This window comes from Branchiostoma lanceolatum, chromosome 17 (genome assembly GCF_035083965.1).
Source record: "Branchiostoma lanceolatum isolate klBraLanc5 chromosome 17, klBraLanc5.hap2, whole genome shotgun sequence".
NCBI classification, from domain to species: Eukaryota; Metazoa; Chordata; class Leptocardii; order Amphioxiformes; family Branchiostomatidae; genus Branchiostoma; species Branchiostoma lanceolatum.
The window spans coordinates 19,871,131-19,890,438 of NC_089738.1; positions in this window are offsets into that span (position 1 = coordinate 19,871,131).

Below are 19,308 nucleotides of genomic sequence, written 5' to 3' on the forward strand. Positions count from 1 at the left end.
TCTGCGGTGATTCCCGCCGCCATTGTCGGGGCCATTACAGGCGCGATAACGGAGTCTATTATATCACAGCGGGGCGGTTAGAGCGGATTCGCCGCGCAAACACTGCAGTTGTTATCGTGGGCTAGTCTCGTAAGTCATGGGGGCTAGCCTCGCAGTAAGGCCTTCGGGTGAGGCTTTAAAATGTGTTTTTAAAAGGACGAATAACAGCGTTTTTAGGAGTCTATTATATCACAGCGGGGTGGTTAGAGCGGATTCGCCGCGCAAACATCGCAGTTGTTATCGTGGGCTAGTCTCGTAAGTCATGGGGGATAGCCTCGCAATAAGGCCTTCGGGTGAGGCTGTTAAAAGCAGGAATATGCCGTCCAGGAATATTTGCCCTTGGGTCTATTACATAACGGCACTGTGGTTAGCGCGGATTCGCTTGGCAAACATTGCAGCTGTTATCTTGGGTTAAATCCGTGAATCATGATGAGGGATAGCCTTGTAATCAGGCCTTCGGGTGAAGCTTTTCATGGACTTTTTTGCTGTTAAAAATAGTAGTTGTTATGTTAGGCTAAAAAACATGAATGTGGCCACTTCTGTTTCGGAAGTTCTAAGGAGTTTATTTCAACCCCCGCTATAGTAGATATTAAACCTCGCCGAGAGGCTTGCTATGGAGGCTATGCTAGCGTAGTCTCTACCAGAAGGGAAAATAATGTTGCCATGGGAATTTAGTTACCTGAGGGTCAGGGGGAACTTTGAAGGTCCTTGAGCCTTCCCACGGACTGACTCCCCTGGCCAAATATACCCCTTTTTATTCTGAAACAAATCAGGGCCGGCGTGGGAACCAGTGAAACAACCCAAAGGGGCGAGTACGCCGCTCCCGGGATTCGAGCCCCGAACTCCCGATCCGCACGGCAACGCCTTAACCACTACGCTAAAAGGTCGCGACCAGTTAGCCTGGTCAGTTGGAGGCGCTTGAACCCCCACTGTTACACTTCTACGATCCAAACCCCCGTAGAAAAGCCTGGTGGAGGCTATCGCGACTAGCGTGCCCTGACTAACAACGCGGGGTAACGGTAATTGGACTGTGTGGGTGCCTGGTCTGTGCTCATCAGCCGTCTCGTTTTCGCTGAACCGCGGAAGGTAGAAATCAGGGCTGCCGACCCCCAAGACAACCGCGCGTTCCCGGACAGAAATTTGCTTGTTGGGACGGGGAAAAAATCAACCCGTCCGTCCAAAAAATCTCTGAACTTCATGTCATGAATTTGACGTTTTATGAGCTTAGAATGGGCATGGGCTCCCAAACATTGGGTGGGAGAAAAAAATGCAAACCTGTAGACACTGGCCTCTACCAGGCTCCACAGGTTGCTGGAAAAATAGTCCGCAAAATTGGCCAAATAGACAGGTAACATGCCAGAGGAGTTAGCTGGCCATGAGTTAGTACAATTTGCGACCTAGGGAAAAACTATACCCCATGGCCAGCTTATGCCTCTGGCACGTTATCTGTCTTAGTATTTGGCAAATTTCGACTTTCTTTCAAGCGACCTGTGGAGCCTAGTAGAGGCTGGAAGACTAATCTTCAAGCAGATCTAAACGGTGGCAAATGCCGTATTCATACGGACCGTATTTCATTGCCACCAAGTGGCTATACAAACTCGCATTTTTTCATTTGTGGATACGCTTTTTACCACTGTAGATCTGCTTGGAGATCACAGTAGACACCCCCGGCAGAAATATACAGACCTGCGGGAGTTAGTGGCGGCGGCACCGACGGTAACAACAAACTCCGCCCGCCAGGGGTGTAAATATTTCCGCCTCGCGGGTTTCCCCGAGCGCTGCTGACAGACAAGTTCTACCTGCCTCTAAACTATAGATGACCGAAAAATAAGACTAATCTCCAAGCAGATGTAGGGGGAAGGTCGTAACGTTTCTGACTGCACAATACAAACCACCCATGGGGGTCCAACAGGTGTCAGAGGATTCCGGCCACCAGAGAAACCCAGCAGTTCGACAACGTTTCTCTCCTATAGCTCCGGCCGGCTTGTTTTGGACATACGTCGCCGTTTGTTTTTGATACGCTAGCTGTAGGGAGAATGATTTGCCTGTGTAGTTTGGCCACCATAATTGTTGGGTTTCATTTGCCGGGGGGAAATGTAGCCCTCACAGCGGGCTCACACTCTTGGACAATTAGTACCTTCGCCGAGAAGGTTATTTTTTGCACAGAGCTCATCAACTTAATTCATGTCAGTGTGTGCGTGTGTCCTCCTGTGTGCACGATAACTCGAGATTACCTGGATGGAATGTCTTCATACTTGGTAGGTGGGTAGGTCTACATGAGACCTCTAACTGATTAGATTTTGGACACCCTAGCGACTTGCTATGGTACTACACCGGAACGTCCAGTTTTGATATCTTTTTTCTTGACGAATCGGGCTCCTAGTGGGTAGCCGGTCCTGTAACCGCCATCCCCTTGGGCTGGGGGTCAGTAACCTCCGGCCGAGAGCTTGTGTAAACACAGGCTACTATTTTTCTGAACATGCCATGGTCATGATTTTTTAATGGTGGTAGATAGCTCTTGTTCATCGTATTTTCGCCGAATTCTACTCTCCATAACCCCTTGTGGATGCTACTTGTTTCCTAACGTCTTTCTTGTTTGTGAAGAAGACTGCCTCAGTCCCCCACCCCGTACCTCCCTCCCGCGATACGGGCTTGATCCTCAGTAATCCCGGCGGCGTTGATCCGCTGATCCCCCCGTGATCCGGGATCACCGTGCCGCCCCTATGGCCGCGCAGCGAGCCGACTTGTCAACAGCCGCGGCTCGCACGCGCTGGCCTGTAGCTACTGTACATGCATTTAAGTTCGCGTGGTTTTTATTTCGCGGTAGGGAAAAAATAGAGTGTTCGCAGTGGTTTTAAGTTCGCGTTTGAAACAACAGTAGCGGTACAGTCATAGCTGGGGAAAAAGTTTCGCGGTGGTTTGAAGTTCGCGCTGAAAATTCACCGCGAAAACCGCGAACATAAAACCACGGCGAATATTTCTGCATTTACAGTAACTGGGCTCCGTTGACACAACTGATTTTGAGTCGCCAAGATGGTTATATTTTCGTCAGCGTACGTTTGTGTCTTTCTGTCAAGACGATAACTCGTTCCTGGACGGATTGTCTTGATACTTGGTATGTGGGTCTTCTTTACTTTGAGACCTCAAAATGATTAGATTTTGGGCCCCCTAGCTGTTTCCTTGAGTTATTTCAGATGTATACATTTTGCTGTACATTCAGTTCGTATATTTGCATTCTTTTATTCTATTTCATGGACTCCAGGGAGGGTAGCAAACATATTTAGTAATGGAGATCTAAATAAACAAACTGAAAATGGGCCAAATAGAGTTTCGCGTTGCTATCACCACAGGTACACTATACTTACTACGCTGCCTGAATATATAGCAAAATCTAGCCCAAAAGAGGGCAAAATTGACAGGGAGAGTTTGGCCTCTAAATGGTATCATTTTCTCGCGCAGTTTCAATGGGGAATGTAACCCTTACCACGGCCTCACTCTAGAACTGAAACTCTGCTGGCCAATTAGTCACTCTCCTTTTCCGAATTCTGTTTTCCTGGCTTTCCATAGTCCCCTAGGAAGGCCTGGCAAGCCGACGTAATCATGACGTCAATGGCGGGAACTCACGGAAACCAGCAGTGATAGAAACATGTTGCCGTGCGCTGCGGCGCGTTTCCCCTCCCCACATCTGCTTGGAGCCTGATGACGGATGTTGCCGTGCTGTCATCTGCCGCGCGTCTCCCCTCCCCACATCTGCTTGGAGCCTGATGACGGATGTTGCCGTGCTGTTATCCCCCGCGCGTTTCCCCTCCCCACATCTGCTTGGAGCCTGATGCCCCTCCGTGACTGACGGATGTTGCCGTGCTGTTATCTGGCGCGCGTTTCGTGACAACCCGAAGTCCGAAAATCCCTGCCGAAATCTCGGCGGGCGCCAGTTCTCCCGCCGCTGCCGAATAACAGCCCCGCACATCCTGATATAGTACTCCGCCGAGGTCCGCCTGATACAGCCCCACTCCGCGGAGGTCCGCCCGTATCGCGCCATCAGCCGCCCATTGTGCGCGTATCTCCCCGCAACCCGCCCTCCATCCCCGCTAATCCCCGCCTTTCAGCCGCGGCGGATCCCCCGGAAATCCGCCGGCGATGTTCGCGGCCCGCCCCGCCCCCCTGGGAGCGCTAACCCGCCGCCAATTTGGCCGCGTTTACGGCGTGAAACCGGCTCGGACCCGATAAACCCGCCGTAAAGGCGCCGATCGGAGCGTGACGGCAGCCGCGGCTGGGCGGAACCGTCTCCGCCGCCCGGGAGAAGTGATTTATGGCGCGGAGAAACTTCTAATAACTCTCCTAGCCTCTTCACAGGCCCCTCCGGTGGGCAGAACAGCCACCGCTGGCCGGGAGAAGAGATTTACGGCGCGGAGAAACTTCTAATAACTCTCCTAGCCTCGACACAGGCTCCTCCGGTGGGCAGAACAGCCACCGCTGGCCGGGAGAAGTGATTTACGGCGCGGAGAAACTTCTAATAGCTCACCTAGCCTCGTCACAGGCCCCTCCGGTGGGCAGAACAGCCACCGCTGGCCGGGAGAAGTGATTTATGGCGCGGAGAAACTTCTAATAACTCTCCTAGCCTCGACACAGGCTCCTCCGGTGGGCAGAACAGCCACCGCTGGCCGGGCCGCGTGATTTACGGCACGGAGAAACTTCCAATAACCCACGTAGCCTTGCCGCAGGCTCAACGGATGGGCTACACTTTATGATTCAGGTAGCCTCAGACATAGGCTCCTTAGGTTTCGCTTAAGACGTAGGGCTTAACTGTGGGCTTAACTTCCAATAACACGGATAGCCTCGTCGCAGCCTCAACAGGTGGGCTTAAAGGACAGCCTCGTCGCAGGCTCAACGGGCGCGCTTGCTTCCAATAACTTGGATAGCTTCGTCGCAGGCTCTACGACTGGGTTTAACTTCGAAGCTTCCGTTAAGTACGACTAAGTGTGATAGATAAATGTCGGGAGAGAAGAGCCTGGGGATCTAACGACTCCGACTAGACTCCGTCGTCACGGAAATTCCTCCGCTTTTAAATTTCCGCGCATTTAGTATAAAAGCCGACGCACAGGTGAAGGGGTAGGAAATTCCCTTCGCTACTTTTCCGCGCTTATCGTATAAACCCGGCGCGCGAGTGAAATCGCGTTACCCGCGCCGGATCGCGTTTACACACTGGGATCGATCCGAGCACGGGCTGCCGCTTCTCTGCAACTTCGATCCATTATAACGTGCACCATCCCCCCCCCCCCCCCATCATAATGCCCTGAACTCACGCGCTCCAGTACGCCCGATCCGAAAGCTTAATTCCGTGCGCGTGTTGGTCGCGTCGTCAAAAAAAGCCATTTGTAATACCAGGCAACGCAGTATATTCTAGCTTCCAAATGAACGGGGAGAGAGTTGTCCCGTTGTTCTGAAATTCTGACCGAATCCATGATAGAGAAGGCTGCTATGCTGGAAGCGGCCACAGACCCCTGTTCTCTGAGGGGGGATGTATATGAAAAAGGTAGTCCCGTACTCTTTTTGAGGCAGTCGCAGTGGGTTGTTATCCACTGTGTCTAGGGAACGATATGGGAAGGCGGAGCCCATCCCTCTCCTTCCATCGCCCTCTACCTCCCCAACCGAAGTAATGTAATGTATGAACTACTATGAAGGGTGCCGTCTTCGGATCGGCCATCGGATAATTAGAAGTCGTTATGCGATCGTCCCTCTCTCCATCTGCTTGGAGGTTACTAGCAGTTCACTCTTCGGCCATTGGCCTGTTTGCCCGTAACCATGGTGACCCTGATAGCCATGGTAACCCAGGGCTTACAGTTCAAGACGAGGCCGCGAATGCGTAATCAGGAGAGAGGAACCGGTGACAATTCAGACGGCATCGCAATTTATGGACTAGCAAGAGACAGTCAACCCCCTAGCCTCCACCAGGCCTTCCTAAGGGGTTTATGGATCGTAGAATTCGGCATAACAGGGTGAATGATTGGCCAGGAGAGTCAGTCCACGGGATGAGTGGAAGCACAGGCAAATCCAATACACTCCAAGCAGAGGTAGATGAGGAAGGTTTTACCCTTTTCATTATATGTCCCGGTTTCCGTCCTCAGCCCCCACAAAACGGTTGATTCAACCTCTGCTTCATCTCACAACTTCAAAAGAGAAGGGGTTAGTAGGGCCTGCGGACAATCTTCCCCACCAACCTGTCTGATTGGAGAGTAAAATCCAACCCTGTGATGGTGACAAAACTCCACTGGCTTGTTTTTCTTCCTATTTCATATTTGGGTAAATTTTACAATTTTTCTAGCCTCCTTTGCAGGCCTTCTGGGTGGCGCATGCGTTTATTTTCTACAGCCGGCATTTACGATTTCTCCAGCAAATAACCTGGCCCTGATATGTTGAAAATCGTGAATCAGCGCTACCCAAAAATAAACTCCGCCGCCGGCCAGGAGGCCTGCGAAAGAGGCTACTGTTTTTCAGCCACCAGCGTCGCTTGTGGTCTGGCAGAGACTACGAAACCCCCAGGATGCTTCAGTCCTCGGTTTCCCGCCAAGCGCGGCAGGTGCCCGTGACCGCATCGAAATGCACCGAGCGTGAAACAGGCTCGTGGAAATTAATTCTCGCCCGACTCGTGCGGAACCGCAGGGACCCAGTGCCTCTTAAGGGCACCGTACAGGTGAGGTCTTAAGGGCTCTCTCGTTTTAAGAAATAAAGCGGTGACAAAAGCATGGGCTGTTGTATCTGAAACTTGATTTTTGCGAAACATTGGATGACTGAATGATTTCATTGCGCAACAATTGCATCGGTGACAATGCATGGCATTGTACAAATTACATAGGTTACATATTTGTAAAGAGGGTCTTTACACTGTAGGAAGGTCTGGTGTAGCCTCCATAGCAGGTTCTCTGGGGCCTTTTGGGGGGCTATTATATGACACTTTTGCTGATGACTTCTTCAAGTTGTACTGGGTCGTTTGTGCAGCCATATGGTTACGGACTGGCTGCACAGACCACCCAGTGCAAAAAGAAGTCACCAGTGTATTATAAGCCCCCCCAAAAGGCCCTAGAGAGCCTGCTATGGAGGCTAGGCCCGGTGAAGGCTACCGCCATCCTGCCGCCGTCGCGCTGAACTCTGTCCGTCCCGCGGAGCTCAGTTCGATCGGAAGTTCCGAACAAACCGGAGATGGCGGCGGCGTCCTGTCTGATGGCTTTCACAGTAAATTTGATCATCGTCAAGGCGCTCCATTCCGGCGCGACAGGAGAAGGGTAAAGGTGTTTGTTGTGTTTGAAGTTCACGGTTAAGACAGAGCCAGATCCAAGGTATGGTACGGTCTCAGTTGCGCCGGTGCCCGTCGGAGGTGTAGTCCCGGCCGGGCCCCGAAGCTATGAATTTGTCCCAGTGGGCTGCCGGGTACCAGTGGACCCCCGGTGCTCGCACGATTGCCCCACGTATATTTGTTACCGGGTCCCGCGTTGATTTTAAGGCCGGGTTAAGATGATTCGGGGTCCATAGATAGCCCGCAGGCTGTGCCACGTAGGGGTCACGCCAAAAACAGCCCGTGAAGTCCCCTTTTTCTAGTTGGGACCTAAGCAGTAGCAAGGACCGGCGACATACAACATGCTGAGATGGGGCAAGGCTGCAAGTGAAGCCTGCACCTGTTGGGAAGACCCCATCCCACCCCCAAAGGTGACAGCACGTTCTTCAGAACCGCGAACTTGGCCCAACATTCCCCAACATGTACAGACGGTGATCTACTCTTGAGAGGCTCACCTTAGAGCCCGTCAATGGATCCAGGACTGGATGGAACGACAAGATATGACGATGAGAGGCGAAACGACGTAAATGAATCCTCGTGGTGTCGATCATGACAGGTCACCGCGAATATCAAACCACGGCGAACATTTGATACTATAAATGCAGAAATGTTAGCGGAGATTTGATTTCGCGGTAGGGAGAAAATGGAGCGGTGGTTTTGAGTTCGCGTTTGAAACAACAGTAGCGGCTCACAATTGAACGGCTTTTCGCGGTGGTTTTAAGTTCGCGGCGAAGAGCTCACCGCGAAAACCGCGAACATAAAACCACAGCGAACATTTCTGCATTTACAGTACTCGCTCCTCTGTCGGCGCCGTATCGAGCGGAACATGTGATATGCCGCTATCTCCGGGCGGACGGGCGCCTCACGCGTGCGTTATCTCCGATCCAATATGCCCTTTACAGATGATAGAAAAGTCCCTAACACCGCTAACGGAAATATAGTAAAATGTAGTCAAATTTCGGCCTCAGCATAAGGTAACATTTGCCTGCCCGAAATGGTAACCTTATAGCGGACTGACTCTTCGTGGGGGGCGAATTCTACTGAACGTGACCCCTCAGGAAGAACACCAGGTGGAGGCTAGTCTACGGGCTTTTGGTATTGTCAGGTCACGTGGCGCCTTTATGATGAGAACCAGCGTTTTGATTCTCCCCTGCCCGCGCGATAGGATGAGTACCGGTTATATGACTTCCCCCTTCCCGTGCGATAGGTGCGCTTGCTCAACCAGCGGTTTGACTATCCCCTGCCTGTGCGATGGGTGCGCTTTAGTGATGGGAAGCAGTAGTTTAATTCTCTCCTGCCGTGCGATGAGAACCAATGATATGACTTCCCCCTGCCCAATAGGTGCGCTTTAGTGATGAGTGTGTAATGATGAGAACCAATGATATGACTTCCCCCTGTCCGATAGGTGCGCTCCAATCTTCCGGCCGCCGGAGCGAAACCACCTTCATCAACACCTTATCAGCGGGGTGACGCCGGGGCGCACGCGGTGCGGAGGGACGGTGATGCATTTGCCGCGTTTTGCACGCCGTTAAAGAGGCGCGAGCCAGGCGAGCAGGCGTCTAGTGGAAGCCGTAGTCCTTGTCGCAGTTCGACCAATCAAACCACCTGAATCGCATTGAAACTCAGATCTGTATCAGCCATTTTCCGACAAATCCCTTTCTAACTTGCGTTAACGACTACATCTGACAAATCAAACTCGCCAGTGAGATGGTGGAAGGTGTTAGCCTCCGATGCAGACTCCTCCCGGCTGTTTTCTTTTTCAAGTTACAGTTTTTATACTATTACATTTTTTTTCTTATTGTGGCGCCGAGTGGACGCAGGCTCCTTCCCGGCCAGCAATAAGAAAAAAAATGCAATACTATAAAAACTGTAACTTGCAAAAGAAAACAGCCGGGAGGAGTCTGCATCGGAGGCTAGGAAGGTGTCAGCTTTCCAAAGATGTTTTCAGATTGGCAATTTTGGCACTTTGGAAGTGATTGAAAGCGACCGCGATTTAACGTTTAGAGAAAAGTAGTAGAAACTATTGATTCTACTGATACGAATCTGAGTTTCAATGCGATTCACGTGGTTTGATTGGTCGGGGTGAAGAGGCGCAAGTCAGGCGGGGCGTCTAGTGGAAGCCGTAGCCCTTGTCGCAGTCCCTTCCGGACGTGTTATACTGGGATACTTAAATTTATTTCGTCTACTGTAAATGCATTTAAGTTCGCGTGGTTTTTATTTCGCGCTAAGGCGAAAATTGAGCGTTTGCGGCAGTGCTATAGTCACATACTGCTACAGTATTGGACACAAATGTTCTCGTGGTTTTAAGTTCGCGGTGAAACAGTCGCCGTGAAAACCGCACACATATAACCACCGCGAACATTATATTTTCTTTTTTACTTTTTTTCTTTCTTTCTTTCTTTCTTTCTTTCTTTTTCTTTCTTTCTTTCTTTTTTTCTTTCTTTCTTTCTTTCTTTTCGAAGTTTTTGTCTTTTCTTCCACTTTCTTTCATCTTCTTCTATTTTGAAAGACAACGACCATTGAAAAATAACCCTGCGACGCCGACGCCTTTCATCATCAGTTCAGGACCAGACAAACGATAATAGTTTTAAGATGTCTTTCTTCTGTTCTCGTCTTCTTTTTCTCTTGTTTTGACTCTAATCAGTGGTTTTTCTTTATCAACTATACGTAGTCTCTACCGGACTAACCACGCCGGCTGTAGGGAGAATATTTGCCAGGAGAGTTTCGCCAATGGAGGTTTTCATTCACAAGCGCAGTTTAGCCTCTACCAGGCTCCGCGGATCGCTGGGGAAATGGTAGAAATTGCCCAAATAGAGTGAATCTGACTTCCGAAAATAATTTCATCAGGTTGGTAGAATATAGGATATAGGAGGTTCTTTGTGCACAACCAGGTACATCTGGTATCTGAGTGAATCTGAGTATGCCAAGGGTAGTCCGCCATCTATTGCCCTTCCCTGTATAGCGGACTACCCTTGGACGGTCCAGGTCCGCACAGGCGGCTTTACGCACGTGTGGGGGCGAGAACTTAACTCATCAGAGTTGAACTGTAAAAACTCGAATCTCTGAGTGGCTGTTGGGGAGGAGGGTCGTAACGGTCTCTGACTGCCGGGCTTCCATGGGAGCTGTTGGAGAATCCCTATTCTTCAACCCGATAGCGGGTAGAGTGTAGCCTCTACCAGGCTCCACAAGTCGCTGGAAAAAAAAGTAGAAATTGGCCAAATAGACGGATAACATGCCAGAGGAATTGGCCCGCCAAAGAAGTTACAGTTTGCGACCTGTGTTACCCGTCTATTTGGCCAATTTCTACCGTTTTTCCAGCGACCTGTGGAGTCTGGTAGAGGCTAGGTGGAGTGTTCGCCTTGCAAAAGGTTGGCCGTGTGTTCGATCCCCGGCCGAGACTTTGACGGTACATGGTACATACTGCTTTCTGTGCTCAGCACTCAGCAGTTGGGAAAGAGTATGACAGATGAACACACACCACAACCCGTGGACTAGCCCCCTGCTGTAGTGATTGCACAAAGTTATCATAGTTACCTAAGAGCTACTGAAACGGAGATGGGCGCCGCCCTATACACCATCTAATGCGGAAAGGAACTTAAACTTTAACTTTAGAATTTGGTGTGCGTTCAGTCCCTTGTAGTGCCTTGTGGCACATGGGGCAGCAAGTTTCCTTGCTGTTTCAGTAGCGGGGTATATTTTCACAGGGAGAGCTCGAGGTTGCTAGTCCCTCCCCTTTAACGTGCTGGAGGCACCTCCTGGATCACCCTGCCAATTAAGGCCCTTCCGAAAGACGGGTGCAACCCCAACCGACATGTCCTGACCCAGGATTGAACCGGGGTTTCCAAGTTAGCAACTTATTGGAACCTGGATCTCAATTGGAGACAAGTAAAACACGTCATGACAAAACGAAAGTGCACCCCCTACTTCCGGTCCGGGTGGTTTTGTTGATTGACCTTCATTGCACCTGTATGACCTTGACCTTACCGCCTGTCTCCTTTCTCCCAAGGACGTCGTCAAGGCGTCTACAGACGAGAGTTGTCTCAAGGTCGCGTGAGTGCCTCTGAGAAGTGGAATGTTTTGGAGAAACAGTCCTGGCAAGTTCCGACTATAGACTACACAACACTCTGGTCTGGATATAGACTACATAACACTCTAGACCGGCAAAAAAGACGTAAGAAAACAATCCGAACCTCAATCCCTGCTACGGGACACCATAGCCTGTGCCAGGCCCCGCGGAAGGCTGGAAAAATAGTAGAAATTGGCCGAATAGAGTGAATTGTATGAGGGTCCAATATACCATCCTTTAAAAGTTGCAAACTGTAACTTCTATGGCGGACTAACTTCTCTGGCATGTTATCCGTCTATTTGGCCAATTTCTACGATTTTCCAGCGACCCGTGGAGCCTGGTAGAGGCTAGGGACAGCCATCCAGTTCTCCAGCCTTTTTTGCTGCAGTCTCTGGAAGCGCGCGGGAGACGAAGACCGGGGTAATCAGGGCGGAAGTACGGCTGATGAGAATCCGATGTCACCACAGCTTCTTCTTCGTTAGGCGCCTGTCCAAAATCTGCCTTCATCAGAGACTTTCAATACTAGCCTCCTTCGCAGGCCTTCTGGGTGGTGCCGGCGTTTATCAGGTGGGTTATACTAGGAATTACTGATTCGCGATTTCCAACTCCTACACATCTGTCAAACTAGCCTGAATTCAATCAAGCCCCCCGTGACCGCTCGCCGCCCTGTAACCGCCTCACAACTCCGCGGGGAGGGGAGAGAAACCCCCGGACAGCTGGAGTTTGCGTTATACAGACTACTACTGGCAAACTAGCCTCCATGGTCCGCACAGCAGGCGCCACGGTGGGCCATTCCATTGCAGAATAGCCTAGATATTACATTAGCTCTTTCGTGCCGATTTTAGCTATACCTACAGCTGGCACATGTATTTCGATACTTTCGTTTTTGCCAACCCTTTACTCATCACGTTTTTGTGTACGTGTGTACTAGTAACTAGTTTCCACTCGTCCGTTTGATGAATGTTTGGCGCTGTAAACCGCCCTCTCATGAACAGAACCTGACCCGAACTCGTCGCAAAACCTCCGTTTTCCCTTCTTTCCCTCCCTCCATCCCTCTAGGTGTTTGTGTGCGTGTATAACTAGTATTAGCCGTTTCGTCACGTCCGTTTGATGAATGTTGCGCGCTGTAAAACCGCCCCTCGTGGGCAGAGCCTGACCCTAACTCGCCGTAAAACCTCCGTTTTCTCTTCTTTCCCTCCCTCCATCCCTATACCCCTCCCATCCCATGTTCGTGTGTAACTAGTATTAACCGTTTCGTCACGTCCGTTTGATGAATGCTGCGCGCAGTAAAACCGCCCCTGACCCTAACTCGGCCTAAAACCTCCGTTTTCCCTTCTTTCCCTCCCTCCATCCCTCTGTCCCTCCTTTTCCATGTTCGTGTGCGTGTGTATTAACCGTTTCGTCACGTCCGTTTGATGAATGCTGCGCGCCGTAAAACCGCCCCTGACCCTAACTCGGCCTAAAACCTCCGTTTTCCCTTCTTTCCCTCCATCCCTCTTCCCTCCAACCCCTGTTTGTGTGCGGCGTGTGTAACTAGTATTAACCGTTTCGTCACGTCCGTTTGATGAATGCTGCGCGCCGTAAAACCGCCCCTGACCCGAACTCGCCGTAGAACCTCCGTTTTCCCCTCTTTCCCTCCCTCCATCCCTCTTCCCCTCCCTTTCCATGTTCGTGTGCGTGTGTAACTAGTATTAGCCGTTTCGTCACGTCCGTTTGATGAATGCCGCGCGCTGTAAAACCTCCCCTGACCCTAACTCGCCGTAAAACCCCTCCGTTTTCTCCTCTTTCCCTCCCTCCATCCCTATACCCCTCCCATCCCATGTTCGTGCGCGTGTGTAGTTAGTATTAACCGTTTCGTCACGTCCGTTTGATGAATGCTGCGCGCCGTAAAACCTCCCCTGACCCGAACTCGCCGTAAAAGCGGGCGCGAAGCACGCTCCGATCCCCCCACCGCGGCGCGCACTGATTCATTCGCCGATAAATATTTGATGTGCAAACTCCGCGGCGCTCCGTCGGGCTGTTGACTGGCCAAACGTTCGCCATTAAGTTTATGGTTTTCTAATCATAGCTCGCGCTGGCGGCAGTGAGCGGCGCGAACGGCGGGTCGATAGTCGCTTTAGATAAGGCCTAATGGGCGGCGGGGCGATCCCGGGAAATGAGATTGCCTCGTTCCGCGTCTTTCCGTCTAATCCGTGTCAGCGGCGTCAAATCCCCCCTGATACGGCCCGCGGGGGGGGGGGGGGGGTGTCTATAGCTGGTTCCCTGATACTGACAGTTCACTTTGGGGGGGGGGGGGGATATCTATAGGATTTAAGGCTCATCCCGGGTTGGGTGCTAGGGGGCTCTCATCATAACCCCGGGGAGCGGGCATCCCGGGTCGCGTGCTAGGGGGCTTCCCTCCCTACCCCCGGGGGAGCGGGCATCCCGGGTTGAGTGCTAGGGGGCTCCCATCCCTACCCCCGGGGGAGCGGGCATCCCGGGTCGCGTGCTAGGGGGCTCCCATCCCTACCCCCGGGGGAGCGGGCATCCTGGGTTGCGTGCCCGCAGGCTCCCGTCGATTACAACGACCCCTAGCGGCCCTGCGTACTCCCGAGGGGCGGGCATCCAGGATCGTTAGCCTCCACCAGGTCGTCTCCTTGGAAATACTTGCCTGATCGCCAGCGTAGCAAGTCTGGTAGAGGCTATCGGATTGCGTTTTCGCAGGTTCCCGTCCCCTTGGTATCCCCGGGACGCTAGCCTCCACCAGGTATTCCCCCGGCGTACTTAGTCTGGTTAAAGGTTTAAAATCAAAGTTTTAACTTCTTAACACTGGTAGCGACTACCGGATGCGTGCTCGCAGGCACCCCGGGGATGGCAGTGGCCCCTAGCGGCCCTGCATACCCCCGGGGAGCGTTGCGTTCCCGCAGGCACCCATTCGTACCCCCGGGAGCGGCCATCCCTAATTGCCAGCCTCCACCATGTAGAGACCACCGGATTGCGTGCTCGCAGGCTCCCTGGCGGTGACAGCGGACGTGCCGAATCGGCGGCGCGGCGACAGTGAGCTATTTTGGCGCGAACGTGAGGATGCTGGCGCGGCGGTGACCCGCGGGGGCGCGCGCGGTAACCCCAACAGCCGGGCGAGCACGACTCGCGGCATTGAGCGGCGGCCCTCCGTGACGCGGAACGTGCTTGATTTATTTGTTCACTTACTATTGTCGGGCGCAGATAAGGCGGAAGACAAACAATAGCGCCGGCCGGCGGGCGGAGGGCGGCTCGCCGATAGCGGGAGGAGGTGCAGGTCGGCACGCGGGGTAAATAATCGCCGCGAGATGTCGTTATCGGCGCCGCGGAGCGGCAAGGGGGAAAATGGCCGTGTTATTTCTGCGTTTTTCAGATAACAGACACGCACAGAACGGGATAGCCTCTACCAGGCTCCGCAGGGCCCCGTGAAGCGGGAAGGGGAAAATGGCCGTGTGTTGTGTTATTTCTGCGTTTTTCAGATAAGCGACCCGCACGGAACGGGATAGCCTCGAACAGCCTCCGCAGGGTCCCGTGAAGCGGAAAGGAGGAAAATGGCCGTGTTATTTCTGCGTTTGTCAGATAAGAGACCCGCACGGAACTGGATACATGTAGCCTCTACCAGGCTCAGCAGGGCCTCGTGAAGCGGGAAAATGGCCGTGTTATTTCTGCGTTTTTCAGATAAGAGACACGCACGGAACGGGATAGCCTCTACCAGGCTCCGCAGGGCCCGGTGAAGCGGGAAGGAGGAAAATTGTCGTGTTATTTCTGCGTTTTTCAGATAAAGAGACACGCACGCAACGGGATAGCCTCTAACAGGCTCCACAGGGTGCTGCCAATAGAAACTGGCCAAATAGCAATAGACAGATAACATGCCATAAAGTTTGCGACCTTGGGAACAACAACAAAAATCAAAATAAATGAAAAATGTCTGGTCTAGTCTTTCTTCTTTTTATAGATCTTGTTATAGCCATATGAAAAACAGGAACTGGACTACTTAGCTACTTTATCTCCATCCCCCATCTGGCATGTTATCAGTTTGATCAATGTCTATATTTCCAGCGACCTATGGGGCCTGGTAGAGGCTAGGAGCGGGGTCCTTCCTCTTAAAACTTCCGTGCGCCAGACTCAAGTTCACAATAAAAACAACCCCAAAATATACTACAACTGTCCAAAACAGTATGACAAGTTTGTGAGAGAATTCGATCTTTGCTGGCCACAGAGTTATGTAGTCATGCATCCTTGTGTAAATCTCCGTAACTCTGTTTATTTATTTGGCAAACACCTTTGGCAAAGTGTTATTCATCCCAACGCCGGCTCTCTCTCTCTCTCTCTCTCTCTCTCTCTCTCTCTCTCTCTCTCTCTCTCTCTCTCCCCCTCTCTCTCTCTCTCTCTCTCTCTCTCCCCCTCTCTCTCTCTCTCTCTCTCTCTCTCTCTCTCTCTCTCTCTCTCTCTCTCTCTCTCTCTCTCTCTCTCTCTCTCTCTCTCTCTCTCTCTCTCTCTCTCTCTCTCTCTCTCTCTCTCTCTCTCTCTCTCTCTCTCTCTCTCTCTCTCTCTCTCTCTCTCTCTCTCTCTCTCTCTCTATATATATATATATATATATATATATATACATGTACGTACATAAATCTTTCCTTGGTAGAATTAGAAGACAAAAACTGAAAATATTTTACGCGGAGAAAAGGTTTCCTCATGTCACTTAAAAGAAGAAAAAAATGAGTGGAAATTGGTCAAATATGGTGGATAATCATGATTTTCCAAGCTCCAGTTAGAGAAGTTCGTGCAATTATATGCAAGAAAATAACGTGTACGGAAATCTTCCATTGGTAGAAAAAAATATAAAGATTTCATCGTATATTTCATTTTACGTGGAAAAAATTCTTCATCAGGTCACTATCTAAAGGAAAAGAAAATGAGTAGAAATCGGTCGAATAGTGCGGATGATTTTCCAGGTAGAGAAGTTCGCCTGAGTTTATAACAGAAAAAAAAAGAAAATGAAAAGAAATTGGTAGAATAGTGCGGCTGAGTTTATAACAGAAATAAAAGAAAATGAGAAGAAATTGGTAGAATAGTGCGGCTGATTTTCCAGGTAAAAAAGTTCGCCGCAGTTGCAGATTTGCATCCACGGCAACGCGCGACCGTCTCTAAAGTCTAATCCGGCGAGTTTTTGGCGCCCGCCGAGTTAAAGCTCTAAGCTTCGCAGCGGAGATCCATCATTCTGCGGGCGACCTTCGGGGGCAGACGGGGTAAGCGGGACCCCGGGGGGAGGCCGGCGGAAGGAGAGGCGACGGAGCCCGCCAGACGAGCCGCAGCGCGCCGCGGAGCGCGACTGTCGCACCCCATCAGCCTCACCGCCTCGCCGAACCCGCTAACAGCCGCGGTGGGCCGCAACAAGGTAGGTCCCTGGTTCTCGTCCGCTTCAATTTGTCTGAGGGGAAAATTAAGATTTTTGGGAGATCTGATATGGAGCAACTTATCATATGTAGCGTTTGGGGATTCAAATATATCAAATGTAGCAAGTAGAAGTTTAGAGAAAGATATCACATGTAGCACATATATAGCGAACAGTCGCGTTAGGCCGAGCTAAGGTAGGTCCCTGGTTGTCATCGATTCAATCTGTCTTGATTCAGAGGAAAAGTAAGATTTGATTTGATTCTGATTTGGTTTATTTGACTGTAAAAAAGTACAGCCAGGGCTGCCCAACTAGCCGAAGGCTATTACAAAGGGTTAGCCCTGGGAACAGTATTCAAAGTTCAATACAGACTTTCACAAAGCACGTCAAACACACACATGAAGGCGTACACAAAACGCAAAGCTGAAATACATAGAAGAAAGAAAATTAACAAAAAACAGCAAAAGTAAGATATCACAGAAAGATACTGTAAATGCAGAAATACTCGCGGCGGTTTTATGTTCGCGGTTTTCAAAGTTTCAGCGCGAACTTAAAACCACCGCGAAAGATTTTGCCCACCTAGTTGGTTGCACAACCGAAAAGTCGAACCATCGATATCACAGAAAGCTTCTTGTATTTCTCAGCTTACTCGACCGAAAACCAACAACCTTGACATTGAATTATTGTAGCTTTATCGGTCGACGCGGCGTATTAGACCGATCCTGTCGAACACCATATCGAACGAATAGAAGACCCGTAGAACCCCCTGTTCTATTCAGCCCACCTCCGTCAAAAACAGCGTTGGCGGGGCAGAAATGGCACGTGTAAAGCAGGGTACGTATATCTAGGACAGGTTTTCCACTGTATTGGTTGAATGCATGCTCAGAACAAAAACGAATTTAAAAAGAAAATAGATCACGCACTCAAGGAGAGGAAGCTTGTACCACATGCTGACTACTACCGAAGTCAGTGGCATTATTTTCAACCCAGCCGCGGCGGCCATGTTTGGTCCGTCAAACCCTGTTTTTGACGGAGGTGTTCGAAATCGAACAGGGGGCGTGGCCTTGGGATCGGTCTATTAAGAGGCGGGCTCGGTGAAACGCGCGGTGATACTGTGAACGTGAAAGTCGAATCATCGCAGAAAGCTTCTTCTATTGACATCCCTCTCGCCCGCTCCATCAAGTTGCAACAACAATCCACGCACCAAGATATTGATTTGATATAGCCTCAACAGACGACGCGGCGTAATTTAGAGGCGGGCTCGTGTCAGGGTAAAATAAAAACTAGAAAAAGAGCGGCGACAATTTGACCATACCGTGAACCTGAAATTCGAACCATCGCAGAATGCCTCTGTTATTTCTCGCACGACCGATCAACCCCAAAAACACGAACCACTACATTGACTGGGTGTAGCCTTATCATTCGAGGCGGCGTAATTTAGAGGCGGGCTCGTGTCAAGGTGAAACCCGCCGCGGCGAAAAGTTGGCGGTATCGTAAGCCCGAAAGTGAAATAACCATCACAGAATCTTCTTTAATTTTTCCAACTCGCCCGACCGATCCACGAAAACCAAGAACCCGCTTGACATTGAATCGTTGCCTGTAGCCTTACCAGGCGACCCGGCGTAATTTAGAGGCGAAGTCGTGTCAAGGTGAAACTAGAGGCGACAAGTTGGCGGTACAGTGAACCAGAAAGTTGAACCATCACAGAATGCCTCTTTTATTTCTCACCTCGCTGCATAACCAATCCAAAAGATCAGGAACTACGAATCACGATATTGGATCGTTGTAGCCTTACCAGGCGAGGCGGCGTAATTTAGAGGCGAAGTCGTGTCGGGGTAAAACGCGCGGCGAAAAGTTGGCGGTACCGTGAGCCCGAAAGTCGAACCATCACAGAATCTTCTTTTATTTTTCCACCTCGCCCGGCCGATCCACGAAAACCAAGAGCCTTGACATTGCATCGTTGCCTGTAGCCTTACCAGGCGACCCGGCGTAATTTAGAGGCGAAGTCGTGTCAGGGTGAAACGCGCGGCGACAAGTCGGCGACGCGACCGAAACCTTAAATATTCATCACAGAATCCTCTTTTATTTCTCACCTCGCACAGCCGATCGAACAAAACCAAGAACCAGAAACCAAAGCAATAAATTGGTTTCGCCTTACCAGGCGAGGCGGCGTAATTAAGCGGCGAAGTCGTGTCGGGGTGAGACGCGCGGCGACAAGTCGGCGACACGACCGGAACCTAAAATATTCATCACAGAATCCTCTTTTACTTCTCACCTCGAAGAAAACCAAGAATCACAAACCTTGGCATTGAATCGTTGTAGTCTTACCAGGCGAGGCGGCGAGCTCGTGTCAGGGTGAAACGCGCGGCGACAAGTCGGCGGTACCGTGATCCCGAAAGTCGAACCAACACAGAATCTTCTTTTATTTTTCCATCTCGCCCGACCAATCCAGGAAAACCAAGAACCTTGACATTGAATCGTTGT